Below are 22083 nucleotides of genomic sequence, written 5' to 3'. Positions count from 1 at the left end.
AAAGTGACGGATTTTGAACTTTATTAGTGTTGTTTAAGGTACAATATCAGTAGAAAAAATTGGTTGTTTTGTAACAGGTTGATTAGCTGCAGTGAGCATTCATAAATATGGTTGTGGATTCAAATCTTACTAGAAACAAATTTTGGTATGACGAGCTCTAATATTTGCTAAGCTCCATCAAAGATTCGAAATACATTCGCCCGTATTAACAAACATTACTATGAGGTCTCACAGTGCGCGTGAACACACGAACCAATCAGAGAGTTAATATTCAACGCTGTGCGTTCGATTTGCTGCTTCACTTAAGCAAACATCGTTTGTGAATACGGGCGATTGTCTCGTAACTCATACCGATAACCGATAATCCGGCGTTTCTTCTCAGCACTTGCCATATGTTTGTCTCGAAGCGCTGGCAGGGCCCAAAAGACAAGGAGACATGTAAAGTGCCCTATAAGGGCTACCTTTTCTTTTTATTGTTTGCTATATTTGACGTTCATAAGTGCCACTTGTGGTCTAAACTGAATAAATATTTTTGATTTTGATTTTGATAACCCCATGCTACACTAGAGCCTCTAGCGGCGTATCTAAGTGTCAGTTCAAACAGTAACTCAGGTCCAGTCAGGACGAGTTACAAGGTCAGTGTTGATGCGCCCCGCTGCGTCCGCGCATAATATAATCGCACTCTGGGAAAATTGTGCATTTGTGCTGTAATACTAAGGACATCAGTTATTCAGGTATCCTCGTATTATCGCATAATAATGCATTTATAATAATCTACAGTGGGCCACTGTTCTAGCTACCAATTTACATTTTTTCTCTCGCTCTCATCAAATGGCGATTATTTGCGACTAGCGGCCGCCCGCGACTTCGTACGCGTGGATCCTGCTGTGTTACCCCCTTAGGGGTTGAATTTTGCAAAATCCCGTCTTAGTGAGCACCTACGTTCTAAAAGGAACCCCTATACAAAACTTCTAGCACTTGTAGTTTCTGAGATTTCGTGATGACTGAGTGATTCAGTCGAGACGACATGATCGAAAATGGGTAGCTGGAACTGCGGCACATAGTAGGTACGTACACAGCCTGTATACTTAATAGGCTGTAAGTCGCTGCTGTGTTAAGTTTGATGTGTTATCGTCTTTATCTGTAAAATTCATCAATTTTTGGAGGAATTTTGTTAAAAAATTTATAACTCTAATCCTTGCATTATTTTGTGTAATGTCTCTATAATGTTAAACTCTCATTTTTTTAAATGTCTCTATAACAGAGTGAGAGTAACAAAAATTGTATTACACAACTTTAATATCGATTACTGGAGATAGTCGTAATATATTTACCTGCAAAGGAACTTGTTTTACGATTATTATTACAGCTATTAAGTAAATTTAGTTTTGTTCAATCGCATTGCGTAACTTTAGATCGGTTTTATTTATAAAATATTAACGCCATTTCATGACGTTAACCAGTTTGACCGAGTACATTTCGATGCCGAAAAAAACTTTAATCGTACGTTTCAACCGAATATCGTCTCAGCTGGACAAAGGCCTACCCAAGGGTTTCCACAACGACTCGTCCTGCGCTGCCCGCATCCAGGTGCTTTCCGCGACCTTTACCAGATCGTCTGTCCACCTAGTGAGAGGCCTGCCTACACTGAGTTTTGTGGTCAGTAGTCGCTACTAGAGACCTTTTCTGCCTTAACGGCCATCAGTCCTACGAGCTATTTTTTGCTCGCTGTTTATAAAAAAGCTACTCGTATATTGGAATTATTCATCATTAATGTATTGAAAACACCCCCTATGTATGTCCTGTATATTTATAGTACACAGGAAATTACGTAATAACTACATAACCCTTATCAACACTTCAAACTGATTCTAGCGTGGATTACAAAGAATTTTGAAATGTTCCCATAACACAATGGAGACTAAATACTATGAGAACTTTAGCGCGCTACATAGTTATTTTTGTCTTGGACTAGTACCTTCCTGCGGCTTTACTCGCTTTGTCCCATAAAGTTTTTAAATACTCTACAATCTTTGAGACGGTCATATTCCATGATAATATTGTAATATGAAAGTTACTATACCTGTTTGTTAGGTACATTTTCAGACCTTAACAGCTGACCCAATTTTGACCATATTTTGTTGCAAAAGTCAATTTAATAGGGGACGAAAGTTTGTATGGAGAATAAAAAGAAATGATAATTTATAGTACGCCCTCCCCACAAAGTGGACCGACGACCTCATAAAGGTAGCAGGAAGGCGCTGGATGCAGGCCGCTACCAATCGGTTAATATGGAAGTCATAGTGGAAGACCTATGTTCAGCAGTAGACGTCCTGTGGCTGACATGATGATGTTTTTTCATGTTTTATGAGTTAAAGTTAGTCTTTAACCTTCTCCAAAATACAGTTACAAACAAACAAAGTGACTCTCCTCTACAATATTCGTATAGTTAAATCTGCGTCAAACAGAATTTGAATTCTTTGATTACAGAATGAAGAATGCTTTTTGCTTGAGTATAGAAAATGTCATGGTGGTCAAACACTATAAAACAGTTTTCGCGCTTGTCAAGCAGCCTTGGACGAAATTAAAAGGTTTCTGCCTTAAGTTGTTAACCTTCGTCATGTTAATGAGGGGGGACAATTTGATACGCGAGGTATTTTTAGTTTAATAAGACAATATTTTCCGTCTGCAACCAGTCTGGCCAGCGTGGGGAGTGTAGGCCAATCCCTCCATTTGCCTCTGGTAAATTAGAGAGGGTCGTGTTCCTGCAGTGGCGACTAAAAATGACCTCATGATGAAGCTAATCTACACACAATTTCTAAGTTTATTTGTAGTAAGTTATCTTTGGGACTACGGAACTGATTTTGAAAATTCTTTCACCAGTAGAGAGCTACATTATTCCCCAGTGACAGAGCCTATCGCCCGTATTCACAAACATTACTATGAGGTCTCACAGTGCGCGTAGACGAACAGGGTGACACACGAACCAATCACAGAGCTCTATTCAACGCCGTGCGTTCGATTTGCTGCTTCACTTAAGCAAGCATTTTTTGTTACTTTTTACGATATCCACGGCAAGAGTGGGGGTAGTCTTATTTTACTGTGCCAGAACTACACGGCTAAGTATTATATTAAACAAAGGTAAAAATAAAATGATCGAACATCCGCAATTTTCTAAAACGGCGGAAGGATTACATCTAAAAACAAAAACATTCAATTTGAGCTCTAACTGATGCTAATTCAATTCATTCACGAACCCACCTACGAGGAACTTCAATCTCAAGGTTCTATGACAAAAATACGTAGACCTTCAATCACTTGTGTTTGCTTACGCGTGGGGGATCACACAAGTTGGCTCTACCATCCAAATATAAAAGACCCTGCATCTAGAGTTACACAAAGCAATTTGCAGTCCTAGTTATATTGGTTGGTGTCGCCTAGTAAAATGTACTGACCTTGCATGATACCCAGTCATAAGACCTTAAGCATGTGTCAATTGTTACCTTACGCTTATATAATAGTTAGTACATATACTACAACAAGTATTATACGTAAACAGATGCATGTACAGTGCATTTATGAGTTTCGGAAGGTTGTCGCGGTTGTAAATATGAAATCTAGGTTAGGAAAATAAATGAACAGTCGAATATCTATGCACTTTAGTTGCAAAGACCTATTCAAACTACATAAAGTAAACAGTGTATGACTTAATGTGCCTAAGGCTGGTTTTAGAATCACGCTGACCGTCAGCGCTGACAGCCTAAAGTGGGGTTTAGAATCGCGCTGACCGCTCGCTGATCGTCGGCGCTGACAGATCAATATGTATGTAATTGAAGGGAACGTTGACTCTGACTCTAAAACCAGCCGAAATGTAAGAAGCGTCGGCGCCGAGCGATCAGCGTCACTCAGGAACGTTCCCTTAAATTACATACATATTGATCTGTTAGCGCCGACGATTAGCGAGCGGTCAGCGCGATTCTAAAACCAGCCTTATATAGTGACAATGTAGTAGCAACATGGCTGTGTTTAGACAGAATAGTATTGTTAGTCGTTTGTTTAGTATCGACAAAAGCGCTTAAATCTAACACTGTTCTTGACTACATTTTGTTTTGACTTGTAGGATAATTCTGTGGTTTCTGCAGAACAACACACTCTTCCCGTGGATGTCGTAAGAGGCGACTAAGGGACAAATATGCGAACATCAGGCCTCCCCAACCCGTCTGGCCAGCGTGGGGAGAGTAGGCCAAATCCTTTGCCTCTGATAAATTAGAGGGTCGTGCTCATGCAGTGGAGAACAAGATGACGATTTTGCTGTCAGTTGTTGTTTTTAGATATTTTTTCATGATCACATTTAAAAAGCGAAAAGTCACAGATTGACTGACTCACTCATCACGAAATATCAGAAACTACAAGTACTAGGAGTCTTAAATCCATGGGGGTTTCCTTTTAGAACGCAGGTGCTCACTAAGACGGGATTTTGCAAAATTCAACCCCTAGGGTAAAACTGGATCCACGCATACGAAGTCGCGGGCTGCCGCCAGTCTTTATACAGGGTGATTTTTGTATCAGTGTCCAAATTTTTAGGAGCGGCTCAGAATCAGTAACTTAATTGATTTACGTAAAGAAAATAAAAAAAGATAGAAGTATTGTAAAATTGTTCTAAAGAGCTTATTAAATAAATTGGATACCTACTGATAAAAAAGTCACCCTGTATAATGAGAGGAGGAGGAATCTTTATCTTTATTTAAATACACTGTGGAATGTAGTTTCAAGTTATAATTGTTTCGAGCGTGTTGTGTAGGCCGCTCAAGACTGCAAGGTCGAAGAATTACTCTTGCAAAAGTCTATAGCAAGTGATCTTACGACTGTTCTCATAGAGGCCATGCTTTTTTTACCTATGTGCCGATGGAAGGGTACTGTTTTCCAAGTGGGTTTGACAATGAATTTGTGACTTGGGAGACACATATCATAACGTATTTTATGTTAAAATCATTATGTCATAATGTCTATGAGTGCGCTTTAATGCTGTTAAGTAGGTATACAAAGTGCCTTATTCAAACCGAAAGAAGGATTGTTCAAATGACAACTTTTTTGTATGGAACTATGTAGTTTCGAAATTTAAAAAAAATGCATAGATCTGCTATTCCTATAAGTATCATCATTAGGTTTTTTACACAAAACGGGAAAAACTTTGCCTGAATCTCAACTGAAAACAGATGATCACGCCGGAGGTGGAAGCGAACTTCACCCCATAGAGAAACTGGCTATTTTAACTCTAACTGCCTATTATGTTTAAATCAGTTCAAATTGGCAAACCATGACCTTATAAAAACTTGTTATCAATCCAAATTGATCTAATTGTGTCTAGTGACATGTTTCGAATAAATGTTGAGGTCGCAACAGGTATGTGACATTGCTATCATTGATCCCAAAAGTAATGGTCACGAATTTAAATGAATGGTGATTTTGTACTTGGCACTTATAGTCTACTGCTGGACCTAAGTAGGTTCCTTAAAGGTTCGGCTAATCCAACGCGATCACACGCGAGCAGCCATCGCTGCACGCCGGCTGACCGCGTTGGTTTGGCCGAACTGCCTACATTTTTGCCTGCATTTTTGAACCTTTAGGCAGCTTCATTATCTTCTAGCCAGTACCAGTAATAACGGGCTTCCATCAAGGCTCCGCTTCGAGCGGAGTAGAGCGGAGAAGTGTGTGGTATTTTTCGAGCCGCGGCGCGGATCGGATCTGTGCGGAGCGGAGAAGAGAAGTGAAATAATGAAATCTGATTGGTTATTCAAAAAGCTTCTCTGCTCTGCTCCGCCTTGGTGGAAGCTGGGCCTTAGCTAATAGGAACTAAGATCTTCGAATCACCAATCAGAAAGCTATATTTGTCTACTCTTCACTTGAGAACCAAATAGATTCTATCCACCTTCTGTCGGTTGTGAGAGAGATGACCTGCCCACAGTCAATTTGGCTGGCTACAATTTTGGACTGTTTTAATTAATTTCCTGTCATGATGACTTAAAATTAACTCGTGGTCTAAAACGTTAAGTGGAAAAATATTACGTTTTGTACCTAATTAAGATGGTACACAATTTTTAAAATAAACTATTCCCACCGCTACAAATCCTGTGTAGCCAGGATCTACAGCTTGACCGCCAATAAAAACCCAACCAATGAAGGTCAAGTTTGTCCCGGGGGAAAGTTAAACTTTTCTTTAAGTGGTATCACATTAATATAAATGGTGGTATGGCTCAGAACTCAATTCAATCACAGCGTTGAATAGAGCTCTGTGATTGGTTCGTGTGTGACACTGTGAGACCTCATAGTAATGTTTGTGAATACGGGCCTTTATATGTATAAGCTTTTTTAGGTGACAAATATAAATATCCTTTCCCTAATAAGAAAGAGTTAGAAACGGATGTCATAAATCTAATTTTTTTCACTTTGTTATAATTAAATGTGCCTCAAAAAGGTCGTCTGTATATGAATATGCAAATATCAACGGTCAAAACATTAAAAACTACACTTTTAAGGTATTCTGCGTAGGTTCTTAAGGCTGACACCTACGGGTTATTGGCGGTTACAAAAAGTCACAAGTTAAGTATAAATCTTGCAATAATCTTGGGATTGTTATGTGAATGAACTGACTTTCAAAAAGTTACGCCTTTTGTAGATACCTAGTTCAATAAATGATAGTGATTTTTATTTTATTTTATTTAGGACAACCAACAAGGCGCTGAATGCAGGCCGTTACCAACCGGGCAACCTGGAAAGCATTGGGGGAGGCCTATGTTCAGCAGTGGACGTCCTATGGCTGAGATGATGATGATGATGAACCAACAAGACAGCCACAAACACAAGCAAAGGGATTTACATGTATTTGTCTTTGGATTAGGTGCTATCTTAATATGGAAAAGTGGACTGTTTTTTATTTATGATGATAGTTCAATAAATAATACACAGAGACAGAGACCAAAATGTTTTAGTTCATTTCGTTCGTTTGTTTTAGCCAAATTAAAAAAAAAGCAAATGAAATGTATAACGTCTACTGCTGGACAAAGGCCTCCCCCAAGGATTTCCACGACGACCGGTCCTGTGCCGCCGGCATTCAGGCACTTTCATCAGATCGTCGGTCCACCTAGTGGAGGCCCTCCCCACACTATGTTTTCCGTCTTTAGTTCATTTAGAAATACTTCACTCAGAAAACGCATAATTTACCTACGTCCGTCAGAATTTCGTAGTTTAGATGTACACATTCGCGTATCTTTCGTTACGCTCATCTTGTATTTTGCCAAACAAATCATTTCAACACGGTTTGCCAAAACCAAAGTACAGTCAGCATCAAATCTAAATATATATAACTCAAAGGTGACTGACTGACTGAGATAGCCGATAGTGGGGATGGTCCACTGATCGGCCACATGCTCAGCAGGACGAAGTCTGTTTTAGAAATAAGATACTAACATAGCCTAAGTGTTTACTAACATTATGGATCCCTGTTATCCGAAATAAATACTTTTTATTTTTATTTATTTATTATAGTGATCTATCAACGCACAGCCCAAACCACTGAACGGATCGGGCTGAAATTTGGCATGCAGGTAGATGTTATGACGTAGGCATCCGCTAAGAAAGGATTTTACGAAACTCGGGTGGATTAAAACTACTAAGGGGGTAAAACGGGATCCACGCGTATGAAGTCGCGGGGCGGCCGCTAGTAGTATATTGTATATAAAGTAGTAGTAGTAGTGTATAAACACCCAAAAGTGACCAAAAAGTTGACAACACAACCTTATTCCATCTGTAACAAAGACGTGTTGCGAACTTTTTGGCTACTTTGGGTGTCATGAACCATTTAGGTTGACTGTACTACAATTGTATAGTTCTTTACTCGACAGCACATTAGTTTATACATTTTGTTGCAAAATTAGTACGTATTACAACCACAGAAGATTCTCAGTGTTTTGCTTGATGTCTGTACATTTCCACATGCACAAATATATGTAATATCGTAAATAATCACTGTTGAAGCCATAAACATAGTGCAGACGAATACACAGTATGTTCATTTCATACTAAATTGTTTAAAGTTGGCGTATTAAATTATTAATTACAAGGATGACGAATACTCATCATCATTATCATTTCAGCCATAGGACGTCCACTACTGAACATAGGCCTACCCCAATGATTTTCGCAAAGACTGGTTGGTCGGCCTTTATCCAGCGCCTTCCTGCTATGAGGAGGATGACGAATAATTTAGAGTTATTCCAGTTATTTCCAGCTTCGATTCCCAGTGGGGGCAAAATTTTCTGCTCGGTTTGGTTGCTGGTTCTAAATCCACATGTTTATTTACCAGCCCATACTTATTTATGTTGCCATAACAACAACGTCCAATGTTTTTATGTTTTTTGCAGATGGAGGTAAAATAGCCAGTCGCTCTGTGGTTGAGGTTGCCGGGTAAAGCTCGCTTCCACCTTCATTCTGATCATCATCATCAGGTGAGATGCAGGTCAAAAATAGATAGATAGATAGAACACACTTTATTGTATACCGAACAAGACAAAAAAGAAGGAACATACAAAAGTACAATTTTAGGCTGTCTTATCGCTATTAAGCTACGTCTTCTAGACAATTTAGAATTCTAGAGGATATTATTTTGTTTTGAAAGGTAAAAAGTCATAAATGAAATACCAAATCAATTTTTACTGTGACAGCAACCACAGCTGACGGCCTCGCGGCGAGGCCGGTTGTTGGCGCATGCGCAGCTACACACATCAATCCTTACTACCCATGCAATAAAGTCTACATTCCCTTGACAAACTAAGATGTTTTTCAATCAAGCCGATATGCAAATGGGTTTTATCTAACATTTTATAAGCTGATGCCATCTAAAGGCTATATTAGATGACTAATCTAATCTTGAAGTGGATTTTTCGCAGAAATTTTGCACTATCATTTGTCATTCATTATTGTCTTGTTTTTACGTAATATTCATGAGTATTATGATCTTCGTTCGGTAGAAGGTCTTTTAGTTCCTAGTTACATGATGCAAACTGAGATAGGAAACTGACATCAAATATTTGCACATAATGATTATTATCAAAATTACACACATTATCAAAATTTTGCACCTGCACTGACGATCATTAAATCCTCATACCTTACATGATCACTATTATCTACATATACTAACTAAAAGGCCTTCTTAACGCCTACGGCCAGTTTGGGCAGCGTAGGGGTACCAAATCCTTCGTTAACCTCTGTTAAAGAATAGATAGGGTTGTGCACCTGCAGTGGACTATGGCCCAGTTTCTGATTGAGTTTTTTGGCTAGAGCGTGCCCATCTTCTAATCAAGTATGAACTTTTCATATTAATTCATCTTTGAGTAGAAGAAAGCACACCCAAGCTGGAAATCTAAATTCAGAAACCGGGCTTAAATTACCTGATGTTGATACTAGTTTAAATAGGCAAAATACTAAACCAGCAGTCAGGGGTTGTCGCTTCTTTCCTGAAAACTTGCTAACTATCGAATCACGGCATCCAAATATTTGCAGACATGTGAGTTTCCAAATCATTTCCTTATAAGACGTGGCACGTCCGAAGGCGCAAGGTCAGGGAATCGAACCCGCTACGGTTGGCAAGGGCGAGCGCAGGCGCATGTCGCAAGATGGCGCAACGGTCGAGATTATCTTGTGTTTGTCTTTGACAAATAGTTTTGGCGCTAGGTTGTGAAATTGGTACACATGGAGGTGCCTTTTGAGGATAATAGATGGCGCTGTATGTTTATGTACATCGCGGTAGTGTGTCGTTTTTATAAAAAGTTTGTTATTTACACTTTGTTATCTGCCAGCGTCTTACATAATTATAATCCAGACATTATTGCTCAATTATGTTATTGAATATTTTTATCTACGAAAAGTCAATTCTTGCTTTTGTAAATTTTGAATAAAATATCATAAAAAACCTCTTTTTAAGTTTCTGAAGTCGCTTAAAACATGAGGATATTTTTTGTTAATGTTAATGTTACAAATGGATATTTTATTCGTCCCTGGACGATATGTGTCTTTCGTTTAGTTTAATTTTTCACATATGTCTGTAGTATTTAAAATTTTCAGCTAAAGATTTACAAAATAAATAAAACAACAGTTTCAACTCATTATCGGTCAAAGCATTCAGAAACCAATTTTGTCAAAAAGTCTTTATTTATTCATTCGCATCAAGAATACGTGTTCCGCATACGAATGCGAAAAACCTTGGTTTTACATTCAGAAGCTTGAGTAACGTTGATCTGTAGGTTGCAACAACTTGTCTTGCCATGACATGTGTCTTGATCCTTTTTAAGTTGTGGCTATCTCATGAGCGGTAGCGGGAATTTAACACTTTCGTGGATAGCAGAAAACAGTTGTAATTTTAGGGGATTACTAATGTTTGGCCAAAAAACGTTTCCCAAATTATCACATCGCAAACAACGTTTCGCAAATTTTCATTTGGCAAATTCTCATTTGCCAAAGCAACTTATTGCAAACTTTTAATTCGCAAATGTTGTTTTTGGCATATTATTGTTTAGCAAATAATTGTTTGGCAAAGTATGGTTTGCCAAATGTTTCATTAGGCAAAAATATTTCACGATAAACTATTTACAAAATAATTTGATTGGTGCATAGAATGGATACAAATTAGCTTGTGGTTATTATTTTGTTTAGTGGGTAGTTAATATAAAATTTGTTCTACATTAATTTCCTTATTTCATTCTTTTTATCGAAATTTCCAAACGATTCATTAACAATAGAGGTGATTCTAGCGCTCGGCGGCCGCTGCCGCGGCACGCTTCGCTCGCCTTCGCGCATTAAGGGTCACTGTTCTAACCTAACCTAACCTACTTTTTTCTGTAATACCTACTTTTTGCAACCATACTATTTCCTGCAATGTTTTACATAAAATTCTTGTGAAAACCATGATCATGTGCCTTATACTTTGATTTGTGGGTAACGGTGGGTAAGTATGTGAAGTGTCAATTTGACCAAACAAATTATTTGGGATATAATATTTGGCAACATAAAATATTTGCTATATAAACATTTGCCAAGTAAAATTTGGCCAAATGATAATTTGACCAAATGAATTAGTTGCAAAAAGTACAGTTGCTAAAAGTTCATTTGGGAAATGAAACTTTGGCGATAAGTTGTTTGCGAAGTGAAATTTGGCGAAAAGTAATTTGGCCAAACGGAAGGATACCAATTTTAGGCCTGGTTGAAGAACTGTTTAATAAAACAGATTCAAACAGCTAAATTTTTAAAAAGTGTACCTAAATAAAAGTAGGTAGAAACTTAATTTTGAAGTAAATTAAAAAAATGTGGCGAGCTTACAATAATACACGTAATCTTGACACAGGTCTTTAGTACACTAAAAAGTTCCTATGAAATGTTCCTACTGTTGTGATACTGTTTTCACTCGTTCAACTAACTGCTAGTCCAAAACAAATCCTTTTGCGAATTACTACATGTAGCTAGGTATAAAATACAGTATTTAACTTGATGTAAACGTTGTATGTCAAAACAAAAGTAAAATTAAGCCAACTGTTTCAACCCAAAAACATTGCATTAAAGTTATACCATAAATAATGTTTTCTGTCATAACTTTTTAACGCTTCTGCTATCACTATGTCTTCACACATATGTTAAGGTCTATTCTGCAAATTGGTTTCGATGTAATGACTCTATCTTTCTCTGTCACTCAATTAGGCATTCCTATGCGAGCGAGCGAGAAAAGTACAGTTGAAATGGACATAGTTTTGAAGTTCTGTTATAAATTATTCATTGATAGTGTGGGTAGACTGAATGGGAATGAGAATTGGTAAGCGACTCTATCTTAGGTCAAATGACCAAAGACGACTGTTGAATCATCTTTAGGAAAACCTATAATTTTGATGACATTTCATAAGCTTGCAAGCTTCTTGTTTTAATATAAAATTGGTTTGTTACATAATAATGTTAATATTTTGCAATATTTTATTGAGTAACTGTAACTTATAAATTAGGCAGCTACCAAAATTGATTGTACATTGTTTATTTTAGGTATATTGTTACCCAACAGTTATCAAACCTTGCAAAAACTAGTTAATTTCGTGTATGTTACATCAATTTTATTATTAATTGAATTTTAGTAGTGTTTTCTTTATAATAACAATCGTATAATGAAACATCAAATACCTATATTACATACTAGCTTTTGCCCGCGGCTTCACCCGCGTGACATTTAGTTTGTCACAGATCGTCATAAATTATAGCCTATATGTTATTCTGGGTTATAAACAATAATACTGTAAAGTTTCATCAAAATCCGTTCTGTAGTTTTTGCGTGAAAGAGTAACAAACATCTAGACATCCAAACTTTCGCATTTACAATATTAAGTAGTATTTGCCTACTTAGTCTGGGTTGCACCATCTTACTTTAACTTTAACAAACGTTCAAAGTCTGTCAAACTATACAAAAATATCGGCTATGGTTAAAGTCATGGTTAAAATAAGGCGGTGTAACTTAGCTTCAATTAATAAAGAAAAAATATTTTTTTACATCTATTGCCATATACAGGGTATATATATAATATATAACATGGGTGTTATGGATGTAAATACTTCTGAATCAGCTAGGCCTAGTATTCATCTAATAATAATAAAAAAAATCAAGCATGCAACTTGACTATTCGTGCCACGGTGATCAAAAAAGTGTCTAAACACAGAAATTTAAAACAATCATAACTCGAAAACTATCAAAAATCGCGGAACGTACATGGGGTGACTTGGATAGCCCTAGTGACGCTCTACCTCTGGGCTTCGGCTTGACACTACTTTTTGGGACACCCTGTATATCATAGCCCTATGTCTGCCTATTCATTGTGCTCTACTGCTTAGTTTTCAACCATAGTCATTTTAACCTAGATCATTCACTATGGTCCTTCATTGTCACGAAATTACTGAATCATTAAGTAATTAGCATTTCTAATTAATGGTATTGCAATTATAACACAAAAAGCGATGGTTTTTATTTGAATTGAAGAAACAAACACAACAAGCCTTGACCAAGTTCCATCTACAATAATATTTTAAAAGTGGAAAGATTTATTGATTGTTTGTATGTATTGAATAGGCTCAGAAAATACTAAACCGATTTGGAGCAAAGCCACAGAATAATAATAACATGGCAAAGCGCAAAGACAATCTACACTAGGGATGTTATGGATATGTAGTTTCGGTTATGGATACGGTTACGGATATAGGAATAATTTTATACCGGTTTCGGTTACGGTTTCGGATATTTTTTTTTCGGATATCCGAAAGTTTCGATTACGGTTACGGATATCCATAACATCCCTGATCTACATATTATACGCAAGTTATGTTAGTACCGACCACATTTTTTACTAACGTAGAGACACCCCCTTTTTCTGAATTTAGATTTTTAGCTTAAGCGAGCTCATTTTCCACTTCAATATGAATTTAGGCCTATTTTCATTTCTAAATTTAAAAATTGAGAGTAAATCAACATTGAGCATTCGGCTTAAGAAACATCTCAATGCAGGGTAACTCAAAATGTTCATGCTTAAGTAGATAATTTTATTAAGATTCTCAAGCTTAAACTCTCAATTTAGAAATTGTCTGTTAGTGCCTGACGATTCGAGCTATTGCTTAACACTCCCACCGTTCGATGGTTTCAAAACGCATTTAGTATCGATGAGTCGATTATCAATTATTGCATCGATTTACTTGTGTCGACACAAAAAGAAGCTTATTTTTGTATCAACAAAAAGTAGGCAATGAATGACTACCGAATGTAGTAGTTCGCGTAGTATGTAGGTAGGTGTCTATTATTTTGGGTCAGCTATATCTTTTAAGAGGTCATAGAAGGTCTTTATGTTCTAGTAGTAAAAATTAGACCCTAAAAGCCCAGGTTTTAGTGGGATTGAGTCATATAATCTGCCGCCCCCGGCGGTTGGTAGGGACAGGCCATTTTCATGGGTCAAAAAAGCAAGTGGTAAGAATTCAACCCTCAGATCTAGGAAATTATTTATTAATATATAAAATTGCGCACAAAAACGAGGTACAAAAGGTGAATTTAATAGTATTTTCTTCCAGTCAACTTTTGGGTTAAACAGAAAATTAGAGTAAGTAGGTGGTGCATTTGTTATTATGATTTTATTTTAAAAAGAATAATCACTGTTAAACGGTAATTTAGTATTAACTTATTCAAAATTGAATACTTACTGGGTGGTTCTAGAAATGCATACAACTGCAAAAAAAACATTATAGTGTTTTTTACTATTAAATAACTACTAAAGGTCAATGTTATAGTTTTATTAAAGGTTCAAAGACCTTTTGGCACGTATTTATAGTTTTTGTAGTAGTATTGTGAACAGTGTCACGAATTCAACTGATTTACAGTTCTCAGAAAGTGAATCGAGTATTTAGAATCGATTCAAGTTATGACTTGATTCAATCGAGTTTCGATTAAGTATACGTTTAAATCGTTACTTCGTTCATTTCAGTCTAATGACGTTCACTGCTGCACAAAGTCTTCCCCAAGGATTTCCATAATGAACGGTCCTGCGCTGCCCGCATCTGTACTTATATTGTAATATGCGAAAGTGGCTACGTCTGTCCATTGCGACTTCAGCTTGCTAATCTGTCGGGCTATGTCAGCGACTTTAGTTCGTTTACGGGCAGGGCACATAGTACGCAGAACTGACGGCCGATGGGGCAGCAAGGTTCTGGAGTGGAGGCCGCGTACCGGAAAACGCAGCGTGAGACGTCAAGGTGGACCGACGACGTAAAGGTAGCAGGAAGGCGCTGGACGTAGGCCGCTACCAACCGGGAAACATTGAAAGCATTTTGTTGGAGGCCTATGTTCAGCAGTAGATGTCCTTATGGCTGAGATGATGATGATGATGATGATAATGATGATGAGCTCTGTCTGTTACCTTTCAACTACTGAACCGATTTAGATGTGGTCTAGAGACAGTTTGCCAGTTTTCAGTTGCCTTTTACGACATCCACAATTTGATACGGAAGAAGAATCTTCTGATACTTATCGTAGTCGATAAAAATACAAACATTTTAAAATTTTAAACAAAAATTGTTTAGTTTACTTTGCTTTTTAAAAATATGAAAATCAAAAATCAAAATCAAAAGTATTTTATTCAGTTTAGACCTAGTTTAGACTTATAAATGTCAAAACAAAAAATTTTGGGATTCAAGACTCATCTTAGAGGTCAATTTTTTCATGTTTGAAATAAACATAATATTATACATTGTAAAAGCAAAAATCTTTACAAACAGCTTCTGCTACCAATGTCAGACGTACATATTTTATAATTACGTGGAGGCAAGTCAAGGTTGCCACCCACAGCAGCGCCTACAGCGGTGACGTCATTAGCAACAGCCGGATGCGATGTATGAACTCATATAGTCGGGGGATAAATGCCCTTTAGTAATGTATATTTGTACGATTATGATATTGTCTTGTGAGTCATACTTGATAGAGTAACTTTCACAATCGATATACTGATGTAGAGTGTTGAATCGATATACTGATGATTTTAATTTAAATAAAGTATAGTGTTGGTACAATGTAATGTAAATCAACAGTATTTTTGTGAGCACGGGACTCTCGTTCCCACCGCTGCAACTCCTGTGGCTACACCAGGATCTACAGCTTGACCGCCACAAAAACCCAACCAGTGATGGTCAAGTTTGTCCCGGAGGAAAGTTAAACTGTCATTGGACCCGCAACGAAATTAATCAGTAGAACATAGGGAGTTCAAAGTTCCTTTTGTGAGCAACAGTGTTGTCTTTTGTTTATTGTTAATGAATTATTTAATTACGTAATAAGGCCTAAAACCTAAAAATAAGTTAATTAAAATAAATAGGACATCAGACTATAGACTAAGTACAGTCGCGGAATGAAAAGGTTCGTCACCTTAGTGTCGGTTTTCGCTTGCACTAGGTATTGTAAGAGTCAAACCTGCCAACATAACAGTGCACGAAACAGTGCTGCTAACATTTAAATAAATATGATGTTTGCTAACGAATAAGGTTTTGCTTGTTTATTTTTCTATCCCATCAGTGCAATGCAATGATGACATTGACCAATTGACAATAGTTTTTTTTTATTTAATAGAAATAATAATGGCAGGTTGAACCAACAAGAAGGTTTTAGTTTATCAATCACAATAATCTCTTGACAAAATAAAACGTCAAACAACTTTGATCTGAATAATTTTGAACTTTACTGACGAACAGTTAAAGATTATTTTCTCTAACTCGAGATTATTCTGTAACATAGTTTCAAAAGGTAATATGTGCTCGCGATTCGTTGAAGGAATCAATTTGAAAACTGACGAACCTTTTCATTCCGTGACTGTACATAGAAGTAAATAAACCCTATCTTTTCCAATCACTATTAACACATTCTCCAAATACATACCTACCTAAATGTAACTGACATAATATATTTTGATACGTTACATGATGTATCGTATCACGTATCAGTTTCAATCAACAGGTAAAATATAGATTTGATAAAAAGTATGTACACAATGATTAAAAAACATTTGGGGTCCGGCGTCAGCGTCACACACCTGTTGTTGTCACCCCATTTGGTGAGTGCTCAAAAAACTATTTCCTGTGCTGTGCGCTTGAGTTCAGTGACCATTTCTAGTCAATTTCAAAGTCCAAAATTTTATTGGTTTAGTTTAACATAGTAAAATATTACAAATAATCATTAAGAATAATAAAGACTAATAAAAATACTTATTTGTTAATCTTCTTACGCTGTGTCTGAGAAGAAGCGCCGCGAAAAACTCAGTCAGTCCAAAAGATTTTGACGGTAGTGGTTTGAATCCCCTTGAAAATGATTTCTAACGTTGGCATTCTTTAAATTGACTGGACCAATGAGCATAACACAGAACGAAGCAGAAAATTAAATTCAATTTCAAGCTTAGATTGCTTATTATTAGTTAAATTTCAATAATATTAACCAAGCACAGGATCTATGATTGAACACGTCCAAAATCTGTCAAACTATACAAAAACACCGGTTATTGTTAAAGTTACAGTTAAAGTAAGTTGATGCAATTCAGCCTAAGATTTAATTGATTGTGACGGTGCAATGCATCTTTTGTTTATAGCAAAAAGAGCGTATAGGCCCACTTAATAGGTTTGCAGAATAAAAAATGATCTTGATTACTCTTTTTTCAATCAGTACTGTGTGGAACATAATGTAGAGCAACTATCTCCTCAGTGTTTTTCAACCTTTTTCATGACGCGACATGAAAAATGCATGAAAAATTTTTTTGCGACCCCGACCGTTCGCTTTTTTTCATGCCTTTACAAAGATGTCGTAGGGACCGAATTCTTCAATCTATACAACATTTATGCATTTGCATAATTAGATTTCGAATAAATCTAGCTTTAAAATTTCTCTGATTTTTTACTGAGGTAGTTTTTACGAGCTCTCGCGACCCCCCTAAAGAGACCCACAGGTTGAAAAACACTGTCCTAACCTATCAACCATTATTGTCAAGATAGAGTTCTAGCCAATTTAAAAATGTAAACACAATTAAATCCAATCGAGTAATAATGCGAATCGATACTCGATTCACGTTTTGTTTTGTAACGACTGAATGGGTGATTTACAACGCTCGGTAGAGTGCGGCAAAAAGTGTTAGATCACAAAACAATTACGTTTGACCTTGCTTTGATGTAGGTTCACTACTTTTTGATCGATCGTAGTACAAACTATAGACTTGACTGTAGTTTATACTATGATTATAATTGTAATATTAGACTGTTAAATTGGAAACTAAAAATGTAGGCATGTGAAGGCAAGGTGTTCCTCGAAGCGCACCTATATTTATAGAGATTTTGAATTGTCTGTCTATTAATAAGAAAAAAAGTACCAGGGAAACATAATAGTGCGCTTTGAAAAATAGTTTAGGTCCGCTTCATTTGGTGCGCCTCAAAATGGGTGCGCGGAATACGTCGTGAAGGTTCCTTAGGGCAAAGCTTTGAAGTTTTTTATAAGTCTATTGTTTTTTATTTTTAGCTGTTTTGTCGACTTAATCTACACTAATATTATAAGGGAAGGATGTGATTGCTAATTTTTATTGAAGAGGCCCTGAAACTAGTGAACCGATTTGAAAAGTTCCGTTAAAATCCTACGTTACGGACGGATCAGGCTGAAATTTTTCATGCAGGTAGATGTTATGACGTAGGCATCCGCTAAGAAAGGATTTTACGAAACTCCACCCCTAAGGGGGTTAAACGGGATCCACGCATACGAAGACGCGGGCGGCTGTTAGTAGTCTATAAAAGTAATGAAATGAAAGAGTTTATTCAGTACATAGGCCATTGGCACTTATACACGTCCCAAATATAGCTTGCCCTACCACCACTTCGGGACAACATATGGGCTGGTGCTGAGAAGTGGCGGAATAAACTCAGTCACCTTTGTCAGCCTCTTTTTCAAGTAAAGACATTTATACATTAACCGAGGTCAATTGGAGAGCTAAGCCTACACTCCCCACGCTGGCCAGACGGGTCAGGAAGGCATGATATTCGCATATTTGTCCCATACAACATCCGCCGGAAGAGGGAGGGTCGTCCTATTATACATTACTGGAACCACATGGCTGTAACGAGACCCAAAGGAAAGATGTCGAGGAAGGAAGATGTTTGTCTAAAGGAAATCCTTCTGCACCAGTTTTCTATAATCTTGATCTATGAGTATCCATAATATACATATACAGGGTGGAATTTTGTAATGCCACCTGGAAGGAAAGTACTCTTAATACTGTAGATAGAAAATTTTACTGAAAGAAAACATTCCTTTATTTTTGGAAAGAAAGATGTACAATGTAACTGTCATATTTGTCTAGAGAAAACAATAAAAAGCTTACTATACTTATTGGTGTCTTATGCTAGGAGCTTAAAAGCTTATAAGCTTAAGACCTAACAGGTTTGGCGACAAGATTGACAAGTAATTCCAAAAAGGTTTTGGTAAGCTGAGTCAATCGGGTCAGTCTAAAAGAACGTGTTCGCATTTACTTCGGAGTAAGTTATAGTAATAAGCGGTAGCGATTGACTTTATATTTATAGAGTTTCTTGCAATGCTTTGTAAGCACTGGCCCACATTATTGTCCTGAAGCAGCGGTAAAGTTTAACTGGGGTTTTGTAAAAGTGCTATAAGATTTTAAACTTTTTCGTGCCATTATAATTAAAATAGAGAATTGACTTAGGCTGAGTTGCACCAATAACGATAGCCGGTGTTTTTGTATGGTATTTGACAGATTTTTTACGTTTGTCAAAGTTAAAGTAAGATGGTGCAACCCAGCCTTACAGTTTGACGTTTTGACTGTATTGCTACAGCTTGTTTTTTAAAAGGCTAATTGCAATAATACAATCTTTTATGAATAAATGACGACATATTTTTATGACTTGTCAGGATCAGTGTTGGGGCGCTTCTTTTCAGCACTTGCCAAATGTTTGTCTCGAATTGCTGGTAGGACAAAAAATGAGACATGTAAAGGGTCTTAATTATGAGCATTTGACGAATCATAAGAACTAATTTAATTAAGTATTTAAAATTTATTGAAACCATATGTTAAGTTTAGTCTAGCGAAATTGTAATAAAGATGTCATGAGAACCGCTGTCGTTTCCGCTTCCTCTCCGTCACCAAAGGCTCTATGTGCGAACCCCATTCTTAACGGACCGGTCACTTGAGTAACTATGTGTAATCAGCATTTAGAGTTTACTTACGTAAGTTTATCTAAAGGGTAATGCAAAGATCAATAATGTATGTCAAAACGTAATTTGAACATGTTACATATAACGTTATATGTTATAAAGTTTATGTGTTCATTCATTTATGTTATTTAAAACATAACATGTTATTATAGCGGTGTTCATTAATACATGTTACATATAACATAATATGTTATAAATAATTTTGCGGTGTTTTTCAATAAATAATAAATATTTGTTACTTAACTCATATTGTTTGTTATTTATATTGAAAACTAGTACATTTTTCTTCTTTCATTAGTTATCTAAGTTTTATTGACCGGTAGCGAATAAAATATTTATTGGTTAATTATATTTTATGAGCTTTGTACAATACAAAGCAGGTAATATATAGCTAATAAAAAGTACATACATTCCAAAGCTACATTATGAATTTATATACCTACTTAATAAAAAATATCTAATTACACAATACAGAATAATTAGCGAGTCTAATAAGAAACGATTCAGCTAAAGTTCAAATAATAAAAAAACCTCTTTCTTTTAAAACCATCCTGCATAATTCCAATTTCTGTATCTAATAAGTCTTAATTAGACTCTACACTACTAGAGACCTCATATTAAAAGAAATACTTAATAGATAAAACATAAGAACTATAGTTAAGAACTTACCTTTTGAAAAAAGCTAATTTTAAATCCTACGCCGACTGGCACCTTCGAAGGTTGACACCGCCACCATTAAAAACAATGAAAAATAAAACAAAACGCACACAACACTCGCTCTTGTGGCATCGGCACTAAAACCACATTCCTTTACATGCACGGTTCAAAAACGTTCACATCCTTGGACTGGCCATATGGTTTGGAATGACAGGTAAACTTTTTAATTTCTCGCGTTGGGTTTTGACACTTTTAAATTTTGATTTAGGAACGCGGTCTAGTGGATCGTTTCGATTTTTGAATTGTTCGTTTTTTTTCGCATGGCGTCCGCCCTACGCTCGGTCTGATGTTAAACTGGCTGCGCTTGCGTCGGAGGCCGTGGCGTGGAACGTACTAAGTGCTTTTTACGCGATTTTGAACTCTGTACCCGAATAAAGATGAGGGTGATGTCAGCCGAGGATATTTTAGTGCTGGGCCTTAACGGGAATCGGTACTGAGAAACAATAAAATATAAGACTGAAATGTGGATATTAAGTTTTAGTACACTCCCCCATATCGGCAGTAAAATTGTGCTTTATAATTTATATAGACGTATAAGAAACATTTTTATTTGTTGAATCGAATTGGGCTATAAAAATGTAAATTGAATATTAAAATTTGAAACGATCGGAGATCTTGAAATAGGTTTTTTAATTATAGAATTTATAATGAAATGAATAAGAATATGATTGTAACTTATTACCTACTCTAAGCTTACTGCATGCACTGGCTGTTTAAAAAATAATATGACTTATATGACTACATTTATAAAAACTAGGCTTTGTATGTGCATTTCTATAAATTACTAAACACTAGTATTTTTGACAACAATTTTAATAAATAATTTGAAAAAATTGAACTGCCTTAGGCAGGATTTTTTTTTGAGAAGCGATTCTATTCGCTAAGAAATTTTAATAACGTATTCCCAATCTCCAAAGTGTTTATAAAATATTTTTTCTTTCTCTTTTTCCCTCCTTGGTTTTTCTTAAAAACTTCCTTTGTTAAATACTTTTTGAAGTTACATGGTTTTCTTTTTGTTAGGTCTAAATTGTCTGGTCTAAAGGCTTCACAAATAAGGCTTAAGTGAAGTCAGGAAACAATTTAACTACATATGACTCATTCTGTACTAAAACAAGTTTATGACCGAACAATACTTAACGAAATAAACGTTCGAATAGGAAATAGTCATGGAAAGGCATTGAACTTGAGTTTAAATCTTTTGTCCGCATTTTAAAAACCTTTTTGTACCTATGTTAAAATAGGATAAATCTTTTATAGATTGTATAATTAGGTACTTATATGATTTTATGCGTAGGCAAATAGTGGATTGTTTAATTAATTTATACAAATGGTCATTCATAAGAAGTTTATGTACTGAACTAAAAAAAACGATAGCTTAAGCTGCAGTTTTGAATCCCAAATCTTGTAATCGTGATAAAAAAAGCATTAAATACACTAATATCATAAAAAGGAAAGATTTGATTATTTGTATTAAATAGGCTCCGTAATATCTGGAACCATTTGAAAAAATATTTCACCATAAGAATCCTATATTATTTCTGATGAACATGAGCGGCACA

At 36.2% G+C, this 22083-nt stretch overlaps 1 protein-coding gene across 1 annotated transcript in view; it reads right to left on the bottom strand.

Moving 5' to 3' along the window:
- Positions 1-20842, bottom strand: part of LOC135085006 (cuticlin-3) — a 56090-nt gene extending 35248 nt beyond the window's left edge. Inside the window, exon 1 of the mRNA XM_063979781.1 lies at positions 20477-20842. The gene's annotated coding sequence lies outside the window, so the exon portion shown is untranslated. The remainder of the gene's footprint in view (positions 1-20476) is intronic.
- Between the last annotated feature and the right edge of the window lie 1241 nt (positions 20843-22083).

This window comes from Ostrinia nubilalis, chromosome 27 (genome assembly GCF_963855985.1).
Source record: "Ostrinia nubilalis chromosome 27, ilOstNubi1.1, whole genome shotgun sequence".
In the NCBI taxonomy this organism is placed as follows: domain Eukaryota; kingdom Metazoa; phylum Arthropoda; class Insecta; order Lepidoptera; family Crambidae; genus Ostrinia; species Ostrinia nubilalis.
The sequence above is the reverse complement of the archived record's forward strand: the minus strand, read 5'-3'. Positions and strand labels throughout refer to the sequence as shown.